General features: G+C 51.3%; 1 protein-coding gene across 3 annotated transcripts in view; it reads left to right on the forward strand.

Annotated features, from left to right (window-relative positions):
* Positions 1-1,124: 1,124 nt before the first annotated feature.
* Positions 1,125-21,170, forward strand: part of Tmem184b (transmembrane protein 184B) — a 43,608-nt gene continuing 23,562 nt past the window's right edge. The window contains exon 1 of one of the 3 annotated variants that reach the window (XM_048355495.1): positions 1,125-1,227. The gene's annotated coding sequence lies outside the window, so the exon portion shown is untranslated. Of the gene's footprint in view, positions 1,228-13,156; positions 13,919-18,824; positions 19,448-21,170 lie in introns of those variants that run through there. The other 2 variants (XM_048355512.1, XM_048355504.1) reach the window with 2 other exon arrangements.

Here is a 21,170-nt window from a genome sequence, read left to right on the forward strand (position 1 = left end):
ACATGTCAGGCAGACTTGTAAGGACTTCAGCTTTGATTTAGAATGGAAGGTTTTGAGCAAAGCTCTATGGTTTGCTTTAGGTTTTATTTACTTGCTTGAATTACTGGTGGTCCAAGCCAGGGTGCTTCCTTGAGAATGCCAGGCACATGCTCTTCCTGTGACTTAGGTGTTAAAGAAGTGCTCTGAGTCCCACTTGGGCCTAGACCAGAACAAAGGCCAGGGACCCAACCCTCTTGGGGTCTAAGTGTCAGGTGGATAGAGAAAGAATTGGGACAGCTGTGGGAGCAATTATTCGACAGTCCGAGTCACAGGTGTGGACAGAAGTGGTCAGCACGGGGCAAGCTGCAAGTCCTCAGGACTGGTCAGCTGGGGGGCCTTGTTGAAATGAGCAAGTCCTTGTGGTCCGGCGAGGCCAGCTTGCACACCTGTCACAGGATATCCATCCAGCAGTCCTGTCCTTCCTGGATCCCAAGGTGATGGAAAAGAGACTGCAGAAGAGCCTGGCTGGGCGCGAGGGACACAGGTACCATGGAGGCTGGGACGCCAAGCCGTTCTCTGGCTTTTAGTCAAGCCCTGGAGGTCTGCGGACCCCAGCGGGGAGTCAGTGGCTTCCAGGGGAAGCAGCTTCTAGGTCCCCATTACAGAGTTGGAAGAAAAAAAACCCTTTCAGTGCTTTGCAGTTTCATCTCTGGTAACTGTGCACAGCACTCAGTGCGTCTTCATGACATGACTCCACACGCATGGCATCCTTGGCACAACCGACACTGTGTTTTGTCTCTCCCCAAATGATAGCCATTAGGGACAGTCAGTGAAGACTTAGCCACCCAGACAGGCGCTAGGAAGAGAGTTTGCCAGAGCTCAGGCCTGCAGTCCTAGGAAGCTCAGTGTCAGGCGGAACTTGAGGAGCTGAGAGAGCCCCCCCTCGCTCACCGCCCAGTGAGTTGGCAGAGCTAGATTAGAACCAGGCCGCCCCGCCCCTGGAAGCCTTCAGCCAGGGCTTCTCCGCGCGCGGCCCCTTTAAGACCCGGGGAGTGATCTCAGCCGCGCGCTCCCAGCCCCGCCCTCCCCGGCGGCGCTCCCGGCGCGCATGCGCGTGGAGGCGGCGCTCGGCGGGGCTCCGGACGCGCCGGCGGCGGCGGCGACACCCGGCGGCCGCGCTTCCCGCCCCGCCCGCAGGACACGGCCGCCGCGCGACGCCCGCACGCGCCCGTGCCATGGGCTCCTGAGGTAACCCGTCCGGCCCCGAGGGGTCGGCGGCAGACTCGGGGGGTGGGGGCGAGGAGGCTGGCGCGCGGGGGGCTGCTGGGGTTTGCAGAGGCCCGGGCGGGGGTGGGGGGAGAGGGGCGCCCGCGGGGATGTGGGCCGCGTGTCCCCGGCGGGGCGGGCACGGAGGGGGCCTGGCCTGGCCGGGACGGGGCGGGCGCGGGGCCGCCCCCGAGCTGCGGGGCGCGGGCGGCCGTGGGTGTGCCCGCTCCCCCTGCGCGCGCCAACGTGGCGGGGCCCGCGGACCTGGCGTCGGGGGGGCCCGGGAGGGAGGCGGCGGGGCTGCCGACCGCGGGGCCGTGCGGGGCCGGGCGCGGCCGGGCGCTGGCCGTGACCCCCCCCCCCCCCCGCGCCGGCCCTCGGCGTGGCGTGATGGGGAAGGCGCGAGCCGGGCGCTCGGGCGAGTGTGTTTGGAGCTGGGTCGCCGGGGACCCGCGGCTCCGGGGGGACCCCCGTGACCGGTTTGGGGTGGTCGTAGCAGTTCCTGTGAGTTGTGAGTTTTATCCACAGGCACGCCCTGGGGCGCCTGGCCCGGATCTGTCTACCTGGCATCCAGGGCTAGGAGGTCCAGGCAGCCATGCTGGGGAGTGGGTTTGGTTTCCCAGTCCATATCCTGGGGTGTGTGTGGGGGGGGGGGGGGAAGGAACATTTGATGAGCCAGACATTTCACCCCTTCTTCCCTCCCTTCTTCCCTCCCTCCTCCTTGGGCCCAGCGTGAGCCAAGCAGGTGTTTGCCTGTTTGATACCTGTGTGTGAGGTGAAGGCTATGTATTATTTATCTGGCCGCGGGTGCTTTATGTAAGGAAAGAAGTAGCAATCTGTGCCTGGAGGCTGAGGTGCTGCCTTCAGCCGGGCACACAGGCTGGCTCACCTGACCTGCACCGGAGGCGCAAGTCTCAGAGGGATAGCTTCCACCACTAGCCATACACACAGCGCCCCATCCCAGGTGCCATGACAACGAGCCCTGTGGGCTCTTGGCCTCCACACATCCCAGTGTCTTGTTGGAAGGACTTGTTGGGACAGTGGGGTGGGACAATCCAGAAGCCAGGCCTGTGCCCACTTGGACAGAAACATGTGATACCCCAAGCATCAAAGACCTCTCAGTAGTGACACTGATATACAAAACACAGGGGATGAAAGTAGAGAGTTCAGGCTGGGGGGAGGACCTAAGTTGCTCGGCAGGAAAGACTTGCACAAAGGGACATTTGGGCTGAGGCTGCAAGGATGACTGACATTTTGCTTTCCAAGTCTGTTTTCCCAGTTAACTTCAACAACAGCCATGTGAGTCAGGAATTGTTCTTCTGCCTACTTGAGGATGAGGACAACTGAGGCCCAGAAGAAACCCATGGCTCACTTGTCCATGACACAGGCAGGCCTAGATGGAATTATCCTTCAGCCAGAGCCTCTCTCTTGTCACATCTTGTAACTTATTAGGATCTACCACCACGCAGGGGTCAGGCTTCGTGCTATTTCCAGTTCTTACTATACTGTATTCTCTCCTTATGTTCCCTGGAGTAGAAACAACTAGGGGCACAGAGGTCTGATGATGAGTGGGACTGGAGGCTCCTAGTCTGCTGGGAGATGGGTAGAGAGTGATCTCAACCTGGTTGGAGACCCTTGTGACCACTGGGCGATATACTGAAGCCACTAACCTCCCTCTTACCCCCACTACCAAAGGCAATTCAGGCGACCTTGTGCAGTCCTGGGGATTCTGGATATGTTACAAGTTGCTCCCATGGTGGTAGGGATTGTATAAGGAGCCTTTTAAAATCCTCTCAGCAGGTTGGAAGAGAGCTTCCAGGACAGATGCTTGCCAGTGACCCAGTTGTCCTAGTTCCTTGGGATTGGCTGAATTCTGTGAGCTTCAGCTGTTTGGAAGTTGTTTCTTCCACTCTCTTTTTCTTCTGATGTTCGAACACAGGGCTTTGCACATGCTGGGCAAGCTCTCTACCATGGAGCCACTTTCCCAACCTGTTCCCACTCTTGTCTTTGAGATTTGTGCTGTTTGCTGGCGGGCCTGCCCAGCCCTCTCCCAGAGAGGGGCTCGGTGCTATTTCCAGTCCCTGCTGTGCTCATTTCTCTCAGTACATTCCCTGGAGTAGAAACAGCCTTGGCAAGGCAGGGTACAGCCCTTTATTGTTTTGAAAACCTGTAGCAGCGAATGTGACTGGGGATTTGGTGTGTGTGTGTGTTCCGAGAGGCCTGCAGCTGGGCCCTAGGAGCTCTGTGGAGTCTGCCCCAAGATCTTTGGCTGAGGCTGTTGCATGCAGGTAGCAAACTTACTAAACACCTACTGTGTGGCAGACACTGCTGCACCTTCAGAAGGTAGGCCAGAAATGTGGGTTGTACCCGCTTAAAAGGCTGTGTGTGGTTGGTCGAGGAAGACCAATGTGTAACAGATGTGTGTAAGACAGTGCTCTACTTGTGTTGAAAACAGAGGGCCCTGAAGGGGCTCAGAGTACAATGGGAACAACAGCTTGTTTATTGAGCATTTACTGTGTGGCAGGCACAGTTCAAAGTGCTCTCCTCCTCACCTTCCATATCCGAGCTGAGCTGGCCTCAGACTTGCTCTTCCCTCACTGACCTGGACTGTGCCAGATATCTCCTTGGTCCTGAAAGACTAGGGCTGCTGGATCTGCAGAGGAAGAGGAGGGCCTTCTGGGAACCCTAGGCCGATGTGCAGTCCTGAAAGGCCTTGTCGCTCAAATGGGGCTTCCATGGGCCAAGTTATGAAGACCTTTGAAGGATCCACTAACGAGTTTAAATGTGAGCCTGGTTTACTAGGAACCCTTGAAAGACTTGCTCAGCTGTGTTTTAAACGGCAGAATCATCTTCCTCTACCCTACTTCACTGATTCCTGCAACAGCTCGATGATGACCTGCCTCCTTTCTGTTTGCTTCCCACCAATCCTGAATCTTTGTAGTTTCTGTTGTCCCTCCTTTCTCTTGTTGTGTCCGGAGCTAGGCCCCTGGGCCCTTCCTGGTAAATGTGTCTGCTCCACACCTGGCCTCTTCTACTGCTATGAATTGGCTCCACTGCTCTGCAGTTTTGTTGCCTCGAGTCTCATGGTCATCACTGATTCATGCACTCACTGGTGGGGAATGCCTTTGAGATCCATGGTTCCCATCTGCTCCTGCCCCTCACCAAGCCCTCTGCTCTATAAATACAAGCCCAGGGGAGCAGGGGTCAGAACTGGATTCAGAGCCAGCCCAGCTAGCTTTGGCTGCTGTCTAGCTCGTGAGCTCACTACAGACTTGCTTGCTCTACTCTGCTAGCTGCTCTGGTCATTGGCATTTTATGCAACTTTCTTGTCTCACCAGAGTGTGAGGAATCAGGCCATCCCTCCCTGCAGTGCTAATAATGGCTGTGGGATCTTTGTAGAATACTGCTGAAGCTCAGCCAAAGAGGAGGAAGGGGCAAAGGGGCAAGGGGCCTGTGGTGACTGGCTAGTATGTGAGAGGGGGGGAATTCTGACCTGGATGCCTTCACATAGGTGCTTGAGGATTTGAGAACAGAACAAACAAGCTCCCTGGGACCAGGAGGGAGAGCGTTTAATGAGCTGAGCAGTTCTAAAGACCTGGAGTGAGAACTGGAGATGTGCTTCAAACCTTTCCTTGCCAGGTTCTCTAATTCCTGACCTTTAAAAATGTGTGTGTGTGTGTGTGTGTGTGTGTGTGTGTGTGTGTGTGTTCATCCTGGGGCTTGAACTCAGGGCCTAGGTCCTGTCTTTAGCTTTTTTTTTGTTCAAGGCTGATGTTCTACCACTTGAGCCACAGCTCTCTTTCCTGCCTGGGCCGGCTTTGAACCAGGATCCTCAGATCTAAAACTCCTGAATAGCTAGGATTTCGGGCTTGAGCCATTGACACCTGGCGAAAGTGGAGATTTTATTTATTTATTTATTTTTATTTTTTGCCAGTCCTGGGGCTTGGACTCAGGGCCTGAGCACTGTCCCTGGCTTCTTCTTGCTCAAGGCTAGCACTCTGCCACTTGAGCCACAGCGCCACTTCTGGCCATTTTCTGTATATGTGGTGCTGGGGAATCGAACCCAGGGCCTCATGTATATGAGGCAGGCACTCTTGCCACTAGGCCATATATATCCCCAGCCCCTAAAGTGGAGATTTTAATAGTGAGGCTGGGGCTGTGGTGACTGAGTAGGTATTTGGTTTGTAGCTCAATGTGGCTCCTGACATTCAACAGCAGTGTTTCCTGTTACCTTACAGGCCCGTTTATTTATTCAGGAAAGAGATGATGGTCTTGTGTGACAGGCAGTATGTGGGGAGCTGCATCCTTGGGAGAGAGACATCCAACACAGGACAGTTACAACTGTCAGGGGTTCTTTGAGGTGTCCTTAGATCATTTTTGCCTGGGCAAGCACTTTTCTGGTGAGGTAACAGTTAAGATGGCACCATGTGAAAAAGTAGAGAAAGCAGGTTTGTAAAATTGTGTGTCCCTAGGACTCAACACCTAATGAGCCAAAAATAAATGCAATCAAATGGGATCCCTCCCTCCCTCCCTCCCTTCTTCCCTCCCTCCTTCCCTTCCTCTCTCCTTCCCTCCCTCCCTCCCTTCTTCTCTCCCTCCCTCCCTTTGCCAGTCGTGGGGCTTGAACTCAGACTGAACACTGTTCCTGAGCATCTTTTTGCTCTAGGCTAGCACTCTACCACTTGAGCCACAGCGCCACTTCTGCCTTTTTCTGTGTATGTGGTACTAAAGAATTGAACCCAGGGCTTCATGCATGCTAGGCAAGCACTCTACCACTAAGCCGCCTTCCCACCTGGATCTCTTTCTGAAAGACAGAAAGGGAAGAGGTATGGTGGGAAGGAGTCGAAGGAGAACAAGATGGACACTCACATTTTGGATTTCCTCCACCTTCCTTTCCCATGGCCTCTCCTCCCTGTAGGTGATGTGGTGGAGGTACCCTAACCAAGCATTCTGCTTGACAAGACTGTGGCATGCTCAACAGCCTTTGCTCCTGAAACTTCACTTTTCCACACCCTGGAGGGAATTGAGAAGCTGGAATTAGACTGGCTGCCCAGGCAGCATTCGCTTACATGCTTGTCTGTGCTGTTAACACTGCTGAAACTCTGTGCTTGGGCACAACCTAGAAAGCTGGCGTGCGGTTTCCTGTGGCTAGCTTTTCCAGTCTTCAGATAGTGATGGCTCAGTGTCTGGCATGAAATCTTGCATCAGGGAGATGCTAGCAGGGACTGAACAGATGGACAGTGGATGGGTTAATGGCATTGCCACTTGAGATAATGCTGGAATTATTCTTGGAAGGGGAGGGATGTCCATGGTGCTGAGAACAAGATTGTTTATTAGGACTGAGGTTATTATTTTATTGGGACGCAGTAGTGCCCTAGACTAGGCTTGAGTCTTCCCAAGGGCCAGTGCCTGTAGAGGGTGTGGGAGTTCTCAGGCCTGAGAGGAGGCAGGAAACCCAGTGGACACCTCCTTTCCTTCTCCTGTGGGGCGGAAACTAGAGGGGGAAGATCCCACCCAGAAAACCTTTGTGCCTGACTTGCATCACTTCCAGCTCTGCCATGTTTTCAGAAGTGACACATTATGAAGTACTGACTTAGTAAGCAATTGACAGTGTCCCTGGCAGTTTCGGCAACTTCGGGTAACAAGTATGATGTAGATATACTTGTTGTTTGTAGTAAACTTGGAATCCAGAAAGGATTAGGATAAAACTGGTTGTGGTAGCACAGGTCTGTAATCTCTGAAGGGGGGGGAGGGAAAGCTGAGGCTGGAAGATCATGAATTCTAGACCAGCCTGGGCTAGCAAGATCCTGTTTTTTTTTTTTTTAAGCTAGGTGTTGGTGGCTCATGCTTGTAATCCTTCCTACCAGGAGGCTGAGATCTGAGGATTGTGGTTCAAAGTCAACCAAGGTAGGAAAAATTGTGAAATTGTTATCTCCAATTAACTATAAAAAAAGCAAGAAATTGTGCTGTGGCTCCAAGTGGTAGAGCACTAGCCTTGCGCACAAATGCTCAGGGACGCTGACCAGGCTCTGTGTTCAAGCCCCAGGACCAGTACAAAACAAAACAGAAAACCAAGAAAGTTGGCTAGATACGGTGATTCATGATATCCCAGCCACTCAGGAGGCAGAGGCAAGATCATCTGTTCTTTTTTTTTTTTTTTTGGCCAGTCCTGGGCCTTGGACTCAGGGCCTGAGTGAGCACTGTCCCTGGCTTCTTCCCGCTCAAGGCTAGCACTCTGCCACTTGAGCCACAGCGCCGCTTCTGGCCGTTTTCTGTATATGTGGTGCTGGGGAATCGAACCTAGGGCCTCGTGTATCCGAGGCAGGCACTCTTGCCACTAGGCTATATCCCCAGCCCAGATCATCTGTTCTAAACAGAGCCATAGCGCTTTGCTTCAAGTTCTCTGTAGGAAAGATGATGTCCCTATCGTTGATCCTGGTCAGACTTTGTGTAAACACTGGACCAAGAGTCAGTCAGGTGATGAATGGGGTGAGTCACTTGTCCTATCTGAGCCTCACCCCTCAACAGAGATTTCTTCACCTCCTGATACTGCAAGGCTCAGGTGGGTTCTCAGAAGACTCGTGAGTCCCCCGCTGGGTGTGGTGGTCCATGCCTGTTAATCTTAGCCCTCAGGAGGCTGAGGCAGGAAGATCTCGGTTTCTAGGCCAGCCTGGGTATGGTTTGGAGGCTGAGCAAGAAGGAAGAAGGTTCGGAGCATGTGCATGTACAGAAGTAGGTGTACACGCTATGCACGTTGCCTCTCTCCCAACCTGAAACCTGTCCGATGATCTTCCTAAGGATTCTTGTTCCCTTGCTGGGATCATGGTGGGTCTCAAGAGGGCTGCTTCTCCAAGAGAGGATAGAGTGAGAAGTTAGCGTGTCTGTCACCCTGAAAGACAGCCACATACTCTCTCTATAGGGTATCTTTATTTTCTCCTGCTGTGACTCCTGTGGACAGGCTATATCTTGGGAGGCCCTGTCTTGCTGGCAAGTGGTTCGAACCTCTCCTGTCCCTCGATCTGCTGGGTGAGCTGTCCCAAGCACTCTAGGAAAATCCCAGAGAGAAAACTAACTAGCCCCATGGTGCTGTTATGGCTATACCAGATGGCAGAGCCTTTTGGTTTCTGTCCCACCACATCTCATCACCATGGCCTTCATTTTATGCAGAGTGAGCAATGAGTAGGGGGTCCATCCCTATCAGTTTGAGGGCCTGTAAAGCACAGGAACAGGTGTTGGCAAAGATGTGTGAGATTACATTCATCTTAATATTAGCATCTAATTATCTTAATTTTCTCTTCAGTGTAATTTGTGCCGGGCTTTGCACACATATTTCACACATATGCTTTCATTTAATCCTAACATTGCCTGTGCACCTTGGAATACTAATAATTATTGTTTTATTCTTATTCTGTAGAAAGAGATACTGAGAATCAGAATTGCCTAAGATCATGGGGAGGGCAGCCGCCAGGTTTTCTGGCATTTCATTCCCTGATGGCCGTAGCACTGGCCTCCACAGAGAGCTCGCAACCTCCACACACGTGGAGAGCTCAGCATGCTGGATTGCTGCAAAGTGTATCATTGAGGGTACAGGTCAAAACTGGGGGGCCAAGAGGCAAAAGTCAGCTCTGCTTGCGTGGGCTGAGGGGCATTTGAGCTCAGGCTTTGTGTACAGTAGAGCTTTACAGGTAGAGAGGTGAGAGGAAATATAGAAAAGGCTTTCGGGAAGTGGGGTCACTTGGAAACATACAGGACAGGGATACAAGCAGGTGACTTTAGACACCCTCCCAGCGAACCCTCCCAGATAACTTGGGGTCTTTCTCTAGGAGTGTAGCCAGTCATCTCTCTCTCTCTCTCTCTCTTTCTCAGTTATGAGGCTTAAACACTGGGCCTAGGTGCTGTCCCTCAGCTCTTCAGCTCAAGGCTAACATTCTACCACTTTGAGCCACAGTGCCACTTCCATTTTTTTTATTTTTTTTTGGCCAGTCCTGGGGCTTGGACTCAGGGCCTGAGCACTGTCCCTGGCTTCTTTTTGCTCACTGCCACTAGCACTCTGCCACTTGAGCCACAGCGCCACTTCTGGCCATTTTCTGTATATGTGGTGCTGGGGAATTGAACCCAGGGCCTCATGTATATGAGGCAGGCACTCTTGCCACTAGGCCATATCCCCAGGCCCCACTTCCATTTTTTTTTTTTGGTGGTTAATTCGAGATAAGAGTCTCCCAGACTTTCCTGCCCGGGCTGGCTTTGAACTGCAATCCTCAGATCTCAGCCTCCTGAGTAGCTAGGATTACAGGCGTGAGCCACTGGCGCCTGGCAAGCCAGTCATCTCTACATGAGTTTCTCAATGCGATTTAAAGGAACAGGACGTGTAAGAATGTAAGATTGCCGGGACAGTATGTGTTGTTTTGTGACAGTGGCCTGATGTGCTGTGCATTGGTTAGAACTTCCCTAGCAGTAGCTGCAGAGTGACTAGGTGACTTAAGGAGCAGAGCTTGGGCAGGGACATAGGCAAGCTGATGGTGTTGGTTCTCTCCAGTGTTTCTCCCACACTGCTCAGGACAGAAGACCTTTCACCCACACTTTCCAGGAACTGGTCCTGATTTGGGGAAATAGTAGGAAACCTCATCTTGATCACTGCATACCCTCAATTGCCCTCCATGGAAGGACATTTGGATCCCTTAGAAAGACCACCCCACCCTTGGCAACATGCCTGCTTGAAAAGCGATGCTTAGGTGGCCATGTGTTTGGGCATGTGAACTTGGTGGTAGGTTCACAATAAGAGCCAATCATGAGTGGGTATCATGGAATGTGAGCCAATTAAGAATGTCATGGGGGCTGGGGATATAGCCTAGTGGCAAGAGTGCCTGCCTCGGATACACGAGGCCCTAGGTTCGATTCCCCAGCACCACATATACAGAAAACGGCCAGAAGCGGCGCTGTGGCTCAAGTGGCAGAGTGCTAGCCTTGAGCGGGAAGAAGCCAGGGACAGTGCTCAGGCCCTGAGTCCAAGGCCCAGGACTGGCCAAAAAAAAAAAAAAAAAGAATGTCATGGAGCATGAACCAATCTAGAGTGAGTGTCACGGAGCATGAGCCAATTGAGAATGAGAGTCATAGAGCACGAGCCAATCAGAAGTGAGTGCCACGGCTGGGCATATGGCCTAGTGGTAGAGTGCTTGCCTTGCATACATGAACCTGGGTTCTATTCCTTAGCACATATGTAGAAAAAGCCAGAAGTGGTGTGCTGTGGCTCAAGTGGTAGAGTGAAAAGAAGCCAGGAACAGTGCTCAGGTCCTGAGTTCAAGCCCCAGGACTCTGGCAAAAACAAAACAGAACCGAAAACAAAAGTGAGTGCCACGCAACATAAGCCAATCAAAAGTGAGTGTCACCAGTCAAGAGTAAGTGTCTTAGAGCATGGGTGTCTTGTATGGCTGTGAAGTTCCCATAGCTTTTGCAAAGGAGACAGCAGGATGTCCTTTTCTCTCCCTTGGTCTGGCTAACCTGCACACTTGTGACCTGGTTCTGTCAATGCCTTCTTCCCTGCCAGGCTCTCCTCTCTTCTGCACACTGGTGCCTTCACTCAGGAAATCTAGTGTTGTCTAGGGTCGTGGTGACTCAGCGCTCTCCTTTTCCTTTGCCCTAGGACCAGGCCGTTGGGGCGCTAGGAAGGGAAGTGGATTGGGGTCCTTTTTACTTCCGCAGTGCTGAGGGTGGAACACAGGACCTTACACATGGTAGGCAAGCACTCTACACTGAACTATCCCCTAATTACAGCTCTACTGTTTGACTTACAGTTGAGGAGAGCAAGTTCATGGGCTAGAGACCTGGACAAGTTGGTGCTGATATATTTGAAAACTAAACTTTTCTTTACTGTTTCTTCCCTTGAGCACCTTAAAGGTACACATAGTATCATCCCCATCACTCAGGTTCATGTCTTGGGTAAATAACAGTATTCTGCCTTTGTTGCCACATTTCACAAAATTACAATTTTCTTTTTGAATGGGGGAGCAGTCTTGGAACTTAAACTCAGGGCCTAGGTACTGTACCTGAGCTTTTTTGCTCTAGCTAGCACTCTACCACTTGAACCACAGCCCCACTTGCAGTTTTTTGGTGATTATTTGGAGATAAGAGTCTCATAGAGGGGCTGAGAATATGGCCTAGTGGCAAGAGTGCTTGCCTTGTATATGTGAAGCCCAGGGCTCAATTCCCCAGCACCACATATACAGAGAAAATGGCCAGAAGTGGCGCTGTGGCTCAAGTGGCAGAGTGCTAGCCTTGAGCAAAAAAGAAGCCAGGGACAGTGCTCAGGCCCTGAGTCCAAGCCCCAGGACTGGCCAAAAAAAAAAAAAAAAAAAAAGTCTCATAGACTTTCTTGCCTGGGCTGGCTTTGAGCTCTTAAGCCTCAGATCTCAGCCTCCTGAGTTGCTAGGATTACAGGCATGAGCTACTGGTATCTAGCAAAATTACATTTTTTTTTTTTTTTTTTGCCAGTCCTGGCGCTTGAACTTGGCCTGAACACTGTCCCTGAGCTTCTTTTTTGCTTGAGGCTAGCATTCTACCACTTGAGCCCCAGCACCACTTCTGGCCTTCTCTGTGTATGTGGTACTGAGGAATGGAACCCAGGGCTTTGTGCATGCTAGCCAAGCACTTTACCACTAAGCCACATTTCTAGCCCCAAAATTACATTTTTAACACCCAGTACCTGCACTTGTATGAATTTATCTTAAAGATGTATTAAATGTATGTGAAAAAAATCACTTACTTGAAAAGTTAGTCATTGCTTCCTTTTGGAACTAGGAAAAGACAACCTAAATTGTCCACTAACGGGGAGTCACACACAAATAATGGCCACCTTTCTTAACTACAGAATACTGCGCAGCCATAAAGAATGAGGTGGAAACTCTGCATGTTGAGATGAACAGTAGCAAATGCAAATTGTGGGGGTGGAAGAGGTAGGGAGAGGGAGTTGTGTCTGGACACCACTGTAAAACGAAAGGGATGGTGCTTGTGTGTCTAGAGGGCATCTGGGCAAGGAAAGAAGCTGGGAGCTGTGGTGCCTCTAGGGGGCGCTGGTGCCAGGTGATTAGCTGCCCTTGGTGCTAGGAACCTTCCCCCTCCACCCCCAGGAGGCAAGGTCTCACAGTGAGTGCTGCCCTGTCTAGCTCCAAGTTCCCTGAGCTCAAGTGATCCTCCTGCCTGAGTAGCTAGGACTATAATAGGCACATATTACCATTCCGGACTCCTCTGTATGCGTCCATTTGTTTCATGTTGTTTTTGGTAGTACTCAGGGCCTCTTGCTTGCTAAGCAGATGCTGTATCTTGAACTGCTCTGCCAGTCTCTTCTTGGGTTGGTCCTTTTCAACATAGGGTCTCACTTTATGCTTGGGTAGGCATAAACCCAAATCCTTCTGTTTGTGCTTTCTTTTGACACTGGGATGGCAGTAGGCAACCGCTGTGCCCAGCCATTAGTGACAGTGAGTTTCATGGGCTTTTATGCCCATGCTGGCATTGAACCAAGATCTTCCAGTCTTCGCCTCTCAAGTAACTAGGATCATAGGCTTGAGCCACTGTGCCCAGCTTCCCACGTCCCTTCTCACCGTCAAAGTATGAACTATGACCTTGCCAAAAATTAAATGAAAAGCATGAGAGTTGTGACTGACTGCAAAAACTCCGACCACTCCCTCCAGCCTGGACAGCCAGCCTCACCAAACCCTGGGTACTACCACTGGGGACTACTGGGTAATAACTCACCCGTCATCCTGGTGCTGGTGGCTCACGCCTGTAACTAAGCTACTCAGGAGGCTGAGTCCTGAGGATTGTGGTCCAAGCCAGCCCCATGAGACTCTTATCTCCAGTTAACCACTTGAAAACTGGAAGTGGTGCTGTGGCTCAAGTGACAGAGCCCTAGCTTTGAGCACGAAGAGGCTCAGGGATAGTGCCCAGACCCTGAGTTCAAGCCCCATAAGTGACCTCCTCCCCCCCCCCCCAAAAAAAAATACACCAGCCTCATCAGACCCTGACTGCTGGGTAATAAGAATACACCAGGATCTCACCTGGTAAGACTGAGGATGAGGGTTTGGAGGTTCCTTGGTAAATGTGTTCCCCTGGCCCCTTCCTCAATACCTCTGGCCAGCTTTGGCACTAAATCCTGGCTGTGGTTGGCTACTTACTTCCCTCTAAAACCCTCAGAGTTCCCCGCTGATGGCAGAAGGCTGCTTCACCAGCCCTGGGTGTCCCAGGCCCCCTGTAGTGGCCTCCAGAGGTGTGTTTGATGAGCTCCGACTTCCTGTTCCAAACTCTCCTTGCCCACCTTTCCCTCTGCAGCTCTGCCCTTTGCCCTCCAGCAGCTGGAGCTGTTTCTCTGGGTACTTGGGGCTTTCGACACTATCATGGTTTCTGATTCCTACCGGGCTGCAGGCTCCTCCCTGGTGGATCTGTGTCTGCTTACAGCCTGAGATTTGTTCAGTGCTTGCTGAGTGAGAGAAGGGTAGCAGTGGAATGGACTGGTGACAGCGGTGACTGGCTGATACTCACAAGAACATGCCTCTGGCCAGGGCTCTGCACTGTGGGATTGTGGGCCCCTTCTTCGCATCCTTGAGAAGCCACAGCTTGTAGCTCCTGTTTCCCTTTGTGCAGATGAGAAAGCAGAACACATCAGAGTCCTACATACACCAAGGTGTGGGGTTTGGACACAAGTCTGACTACCTCAAAGCTCCTATATCTCGTTACTATTTCTGCCCCTGCCTCACACTCTGGTAGTACTAAAACCTTGGCTTGCTCTTATAGCCTGTCCCACTGGTTATGGGCACCCAGTTGTGTGTCTAAGGGTACTTTTGACTGTAAGCTTTTTGTTGTTGTTGATTGTGGAGCTTGAACTCAGGGCTTGGGTGCTGTCCTTGAGCTTTTCTGTTCAAGGCTAGTGCCCTGTCACTTGGAGCCACAGCTCTACTTCCAGTTTTCTTTCTTTTCTTTTTTTGCCAGTCCTGGGGCTTGGACTCAGAGCCTGAGCACTGTCCTGGCTTCTTTTTGCTCAAGGCTAGCACTCTGCCAACTTGAGCCACAGTGCCACTTCTGGCCGTTTTCTATATATGTGGTGCTGGGGAATTGAACCCAGGACTTCATGTATGTGAGGCAAGCACTCTTGCCACTAGGCCATATTCCCAGCCCCCACTTCCAGTTTTCTGATGGTTAATTGGAGATGAGTCTCGTGGATTTTCCTGCGTGGATTGGCGTGGAACCGTGATCCTCAGATCTCAGCCTCCTAAGTAGCTAGGATTACAGGCATGTGCCACCAGTGCCCAGCAACTATAAGCTTTTAAAGAGCCAGCATAGTCTGGGATGCATATAGAAAGTGTTTATAAACTTTTCATGAGGGTTGACTTACTAGAAAGAAATACACAAATCTCTGATGTATAGATCTGTAGTTTTTTTTATATCTATACATACTATGTAAGTTATTGTTCTGATGGCCCACCACTGTGGGCCTCCTCCTGGCTACCTCCCAGGTAATGGCTGCTCAGCACCTGTGATTCCTTAGCCTGGTTTTGAGCCTCCCTCGGGTTGCAGCACAAAGTCTGATGTCTGGCTTTCTCCCCTCCACATTGTCAGTAAGATGATTTGTTCTTTTCCACAGTGCGGAGGTGTCTGCTGACTGAATATGCCTATTCATGTAGGCCTTCTGTGGGAGGGAGGGCTCTGGGCTTGCCCAGCCTCTTCTGCTGTGAACTCCCTTGCCCTTGTCTGTGGGGTGCATGTTCACTCATTGCTGTGTGAGTACAGTGTGTGTGTGTGTGTGTGTGTGTGTGTGTGTGTTGATGCTGCATCCCTGGCTCAGTACATGTTTGTGTGAATGAAGGTCAAGTTGAAATCTTTTCACTGAGAAATCTTGGGCTGGGTTTTATGCTGACATGGTTTCCTGGACCTGGCAGGTATGGGGGTCTTAGCTCAGATACCCTGCTCCCATAGGGCGGTAGAGTGTTTACTATTCCGCACCCGTATGCTCAGTGCCAGTCACTTGTAGAGGGGCTCCCCAGCCCAGTAAACAGGCTGGGCATTGGTCCATTTGTACTTATTGGAGAAAGCTGGGGGGATTAGAATTTGGACTGGTGTGTACTAAAAATACATAATTGAAGTTGGGATTAAAGACCTCCTGCTGAAGGATTTTAAATTCCTCTGTTCTCCTTTATTTCTGCCTCTCCTCCACTCCACATACCCAGACAGGTATGTGATTGGTTGATTTTTTTTTTCCCCTTCCTGCTTGAGAGATTCGTGGGAATGTGCCCTGGGAGAAGAGGAGATGTGGACCTTCTAGAATGGCCCTACATGGGTTGTGTTGATTAGAGGGGAGCGGGAGGGAGGGGACCCCTGTCCTGCTGTGAGGGCTTGTGGTCCCCTTTCAGAAGGCTGGCCAGGCAGAGCTGCCAGCTTCTGGCCTGGCTGCTCTCTCCCTCTAATCCCCTTTGGAAAAGGGCTCCGCTGTAGGCCACCGCCAATGCCTCTGATGTGGGTCAGCCTCCCCCTTGAAGGCAGCCACCCAGAAGCTAATGGGACAGAGCAGCCCCCAGAGGCAGCAGGCAGCCGAAGAGGAAGCTGTGTGGTCAGTTCAGATTAACAACACTCAAGTCAGGGTCTAGTCCTGTGAAGATGGAAGTTCTTCATGGGTAGGAAGTACAAAAACAAGGCAGCTGTCTGAGTGTATCTCTGTGGCTACAGCTCAGACGGGTTCAGAACTGAAACTCAGATGTAAAGTGAGCCAGGCAGAGATGGACTCGCTGGGTCTCTGAAGCCCTGGTTGACTGGAGGATGAAATGAGCAGGAGTCAACGCAGTAATAATGGAACTCCAGGCCCAAGGTTTAAATAGGGAGAATGGGGGAAGGGAACGGGAAAGGCATGCAAAGTTAAAACAGTCCAGGTCACACATGGGGCCTGGTTCACCCTTTGCTCATTCGTTGTCCGTGGAGGAGTTCTGGAGAATTGTTATCACTGGACCAGAGCGAGAACAAGGTGCTCTCCTGAGTTTGGGGCTGTTTTCTATAAGATGAGTTTAAAAAAGGCATTGCCTCTGTGAAGGGCAGTTTGGCTTCCACAAAGGATGCTTCTCACTGAATCTTCTTTCCTCCTGGAAACAGCGACTGCAGAGTTGACTGCAGCAGAGATCAAAGGACACAGAAAGAAAGTTGGGGGACTTAGTTCACAGGCCCAGAAAACATCTTTGAAATCTCCTTCTACAGTTCTAGATAGGGCCACGCACAGTTATGCTAACTTGCCAGGCCCTCTTGCCTCTCAGCTCCCTCTAATGTGGGTTTGGAGGAGCGCCCATGCTACAGTTGAGGAAGCTGGGCTGGGTTTTGTAACTGGCGTACACAGCTGGGACACACAGTTATGGGCAGAGCTGGGAGTAAAGTCTTGTGTCCTGGCTCCCAGAGCCCTTGGAAAGTGTGCAGGGCCAGCAAGAGCCCTGTGAGGAGCTGGCACTGGACGGTGGGCTTCCAGCCCCACCCCAGCCTCTCTGTTCCTGGTGCCATAACGTACATGCTGACTGCCTATCCATTTTTGGAGGCCCGAGTTCCAAGTTTGTGTCATTGACATGGCCGTTCTCCTTGGGACTAGGGAGGATTTGGTTTCTGGGGGTCACTTGTGTTCTGTGACTTGTGACCTCTTCCTCCATCTTAAAAAAAATTTTTTTTTATCATTTATTTATTTGTGCTAGTATTGGGGCTTGAACTCAGGGCCTTATGCTCTACCACTGGAGCCTCTACTTCCAGCTTTTTGGTGGTTAATTGGAAATAAGAGTCACTTTGAATCTTGATCCTCAGATCTTAGCTTCCCGGGTATCTAGGATTATAAATGTGAACCACTGGTGTTTCCTCCATCTTCTAGGTGCAAGAATCTTTTTTTTTTTTGCTAGTCCTGGTGCTTGAACTCAGGGCTTTGGTGCTGTCCCTGAACTTCTTTTATTCAAGGCTTGCTCTCTACCACTTGAGCCACAGCGCCACCTCTGGCTTTTTCTGTATATGTGGTACTGAGGAGTTGAACCCAGGGCTTCATGCATGCTAGGCGAGCCCTTCCTCTATCTTCTAAGGGAGCAGCAGAGTGTCCTCCTCTCTTCTCTCTGCTTCCACTGTCACACTGCCTCCCTTACACACACACCCGCTCCCTCCATGTTAGAAGGAGTTCTGTGATGACATCAGGCCACCCGGAAACTCTTGGTGGCCCCTCTCTCTCCTCAGAGTCTCTTCTTCAGCATATCTGCCAAGTCCCTTTTTGGCCTGTCAGGATATGCTCCCAGCTTTGGGGGTTGGCTGTAGACTTCTAGGGTTGCCATCTGCAGTGTAAATAAAGCCTATGAGGCCACAGTGAGGTGTCTCCTTACACACGAAGTTAAAAATGAGTGGAATCTGCAAGAGGTGCTGAGATGCTCTGGAATGTGAACTTTCTGGGCCGGAGGCCATAGTGGCTATACCTAGCTTTGGGCTTGTGTGGGGAAGGAGCATGGATTTGGAGAGGGATTGGTCGGCTCTCTTCCCTGGAAAAGGATGCAGAGGGCTGGGTGGAGAGGCAGGGGAGAGTTGACAACGCTCTTGAGTTGTTTCCTGAGCTTGCTGTTGTAGTTCCTTAGGCCTTGCCAGGGCCTGGTTGAGCTTTGCCCAAGATCCCCTTCCCACTTCCCACTTCTCTGATAGGTTCTCAGCCCCTTCTGGCACGAGTGCTGCTTTCTTGTAGGGAGAAGGTGGAGAGGACACTTAGAACTCGCCCCTCTCTTCTTGCTTTGTGAACTGGGTTTGCCTGAGTTGGTTCCCAAAATTCCTACCAGCCCCAGGCCCTGAGAAGTGAGCCTAGCTTGATGGCCTCCCACTTTCTGCTGCATCCTGAAGCTCCTCTCAGAAGACGCATGCACCTGCCTGGACACCCTGACTGAGGGCTTTGTAAACTGTAGAATGCCACAGGTAGCGCTGCCAGTCGATGCTGCACCCCTACCAAGCATCGGCTTTCCGGCAGCCCGGCACAGGTATGCTGTTCCAACAGCACACTTGTCCCCATGCTGTGTATCCTTTGTCCCCAGAGCAGTTGTTTAGCAAATCCGTTTTTAGTAACAGTGTCAGCTGGCCCCTGGACCATGGTCCCAGCCCTCACAGAGCTGGTCTTACTGGAGCAGGCATGAAATGACTGAATGTAATCACAGTTGTGGCAAAGACCACGGAAAGAAAGCACAGGCACAAGAGAGATGGCAGGGGGTGAGGGTGTCGCGCTGGAGATCTGTGGAGAGCAGAGTGATTGGTCGTGGGACGGCGCAGTGGTGGACAGTATCAGAGACCGAGAGTGAGAAGGAAGCACACGGGCTGGCCTACTTGTTCTTTTTTCCAATTCAAGCAAGTGGGATGCTGTGTACAGGCCCTGAGACTAGAGTACCTAAGGCCTGATCTCTGACCTCCAGAAAGTCAGTCTACTGGGGAGAAGACAGCTGGATGGCCTCCACCTGCTGCCCTTCCTGGTGCCTGCCTGCCTCCCTCCTCCTTCTGTCCCTCCAGGTGAGCCCCAGGTCCTTCACCTGCCATGTGCTAGCAGTGACAGTTCACAGAATGCAAGATTGGCACCAGGCCAGGTTCCCCATGGCTCAGTGGTGTGATTCTCTTCTTTCACGCCTCCCTGCGGTGTGTGTGGCATTGTGCTGGGCCTAGAGAGGCGGTGAAAGTGTGGACAGTGGGAATGCTGGCAGCCAGTCACACTGTGGAATGAGCCCATCAGAGCCCAGCTGGAGTGAATGGGCCCAGGAGCTGCCAGTATGTTTAAGGATGTTTAGGGCGAGATAAGAGTAAGTGCACAGGTATGGTAGATCACACTTGTAATCCCAGCAACTCAGGAGGCAGAAATTGGGGAAGGATCACGCTTTCAGGCCAGCCACAAGCTGGAGACCCTATTTGCAAATTAACATAAAACTGGCTCAGGTTTTACAGGCACAAAACCCTCTGGCTTCTTAATGCTTACTAGTAGGCACAGGCCCTGATTTCAAACCCCAGTACTGCCAGAAAAGAAAAAATAGTATTCATCTGACAGTGAAGACTGGGGCAGAGGGAAGGTACTGGACACATGGTTGTGGGCTTATACATGCAGGAGCTACGAGGATGACAAAGGCAGGGAAGAGAGGACAAGGACCCTGGACTCTGAGTGGATTTCAGACCTAGAGGAGGACACGCAAGTTAGGAAGTAAGTGTAAAAGTCATTTCCTCTGGCATCAACTCCCGCAGCTCTGGAGAGCTGCCCGGCCTCCTCCTCCTCCTCTTTCCTGTGCAGAATCCAGAGCATGCAGAAACCCCAGAGGTCCCTCTTCAGTTACAACACACTAATTGTGTGGCAAAAATCTGCCCTGAATTGATATGGAAATAATTATGGTCTTTAAAAATATCTCACCTAGGGCAATTAGCTGTGCTTTTCTCTGTGGGAGTACTACGCCTTTGGTTGAGGGGCTGTCAGAGGCCCCGTGAGGGTGTTACACTGTCCATAGCAGGGTGCATCGCACATAGAACGTGTTATGTACACACACGGGAATATCATTGGGCCCAAAGGCCATGACCATGGCAGGACAGTACATAGACCGTGTTACGTACACACATGGGAATATCATTGGGCCCAAAGGCCATGACCATGGACAGTACACACCTGAGCTCTTCTCCCCAGAGTCAGAGTCCACTACCTGCCCAGTCCCAGCTCAGGTGACAGAGCCCAGATTCCAGCTCAGTTCCCTGACTCAGCCTGGGACAAAGTGCCAACTGTGTGGCATGACCTCCTTGCTGACAGATGGACACTGGGAAGGCTGGACAAGTAAGTGCTGCCATCTGGGGAGTGGGGGGCATGAACTCGTGAGATGTACCTCGGGAAGAATCAGGACTGAGGGGCACAGAGACTGAAAGCCTTTAGACTGCCTGTGCATAGCTTTTTTTAAAATCAGTCATGGGGCTTGGACTGAGGGCCTGGGCACTGTCCCTGAGCTTTTTGCTCAAGGCTAGTGCTCTTCCACTTGAGCCACAGTGCCACTTCTGGTTTTGGGGTGGTTAACTAGAGATAGGAGTCTCACAACTTTCCTGCCGGGGCTGGCTTTAAACCACGATCCTTAGATCTCAGCCTCCTGAGTAGCTAGGATCACAGGCATAAGTTACTAGTGCCCAGCTGTATGATAATTCTTTAAAAGTTTATTTTGTTGCACGTGCGGAACCCTCTGGCTTTTTATGTTTGATTGTTTTGAACAAGTGTGCTATAGTGCTCTCAGGAGCATTTAAAGGTCTGGCTTTGCATTTGGTTTTCCTTCATTGAATGGGACCCTCACCCAGGACCCAGCGGCACACGAAGAAAGTGCTTGCTTCATTTCTTCTTTCCTATCTGCTCACTTATTTTCCATCCCAGACATTGTTTTTTTTGTTTGTTTGTTTTGTTTGTTTGTTTTTGCTAGTCCTGGGGCTTGAACTATGGGCTGGGCCTAAGTACTGTCCCTGAGCTCCTTTTGCTCAAAGCTAGTATTCTACCTTGAGCCACAATGTCACCTCTGGCTTTTTTTTTTTTTTTTTTTAATTTTTGGTCATGGGGCTTGAACTCTGGGCCAGGGCGCTGTCCCTGAGCTCTTGCTCAATGTTAGTGCTCTGCCACTTGAGCCACAATGCCACTTCCAGTGTTCTGGTAGTTAATTGGAAATAAGAGTTCACAGACTTTCCTGCCTGAGCTAGCTTTGAACCTCTATCCTCAGCTCTCAGCCTCCTAAGTAGCTAGGCTTACAGACATTAGGCACCAGAACCTAGAACTTCTGGCTTCTTCTGTGATTAATTGGAGATAAGACTCACTGACGTTCCAGCCCACGCTGGCTTTGTGATCCTCAGATCTCAGTCTCTTAGGAAAAATTAGAACATTCCTCCTAGCCAGAACAAATGAGAAAATTTTA

This window comes from Perognathus longimembris, chromosome 1 (genome assembly GCF_023159225.1).
Source record: "Perognathus longimembris pacificus isolate PPM17 chromosome 1, ASM2315922v1, whole genome shotgun sequence".
NCBI lineage: Eukaryota > Metazoa > Chordata > Mammalia > Rodentia > Heteromyidae > Perognathus > Perognathus longimembris.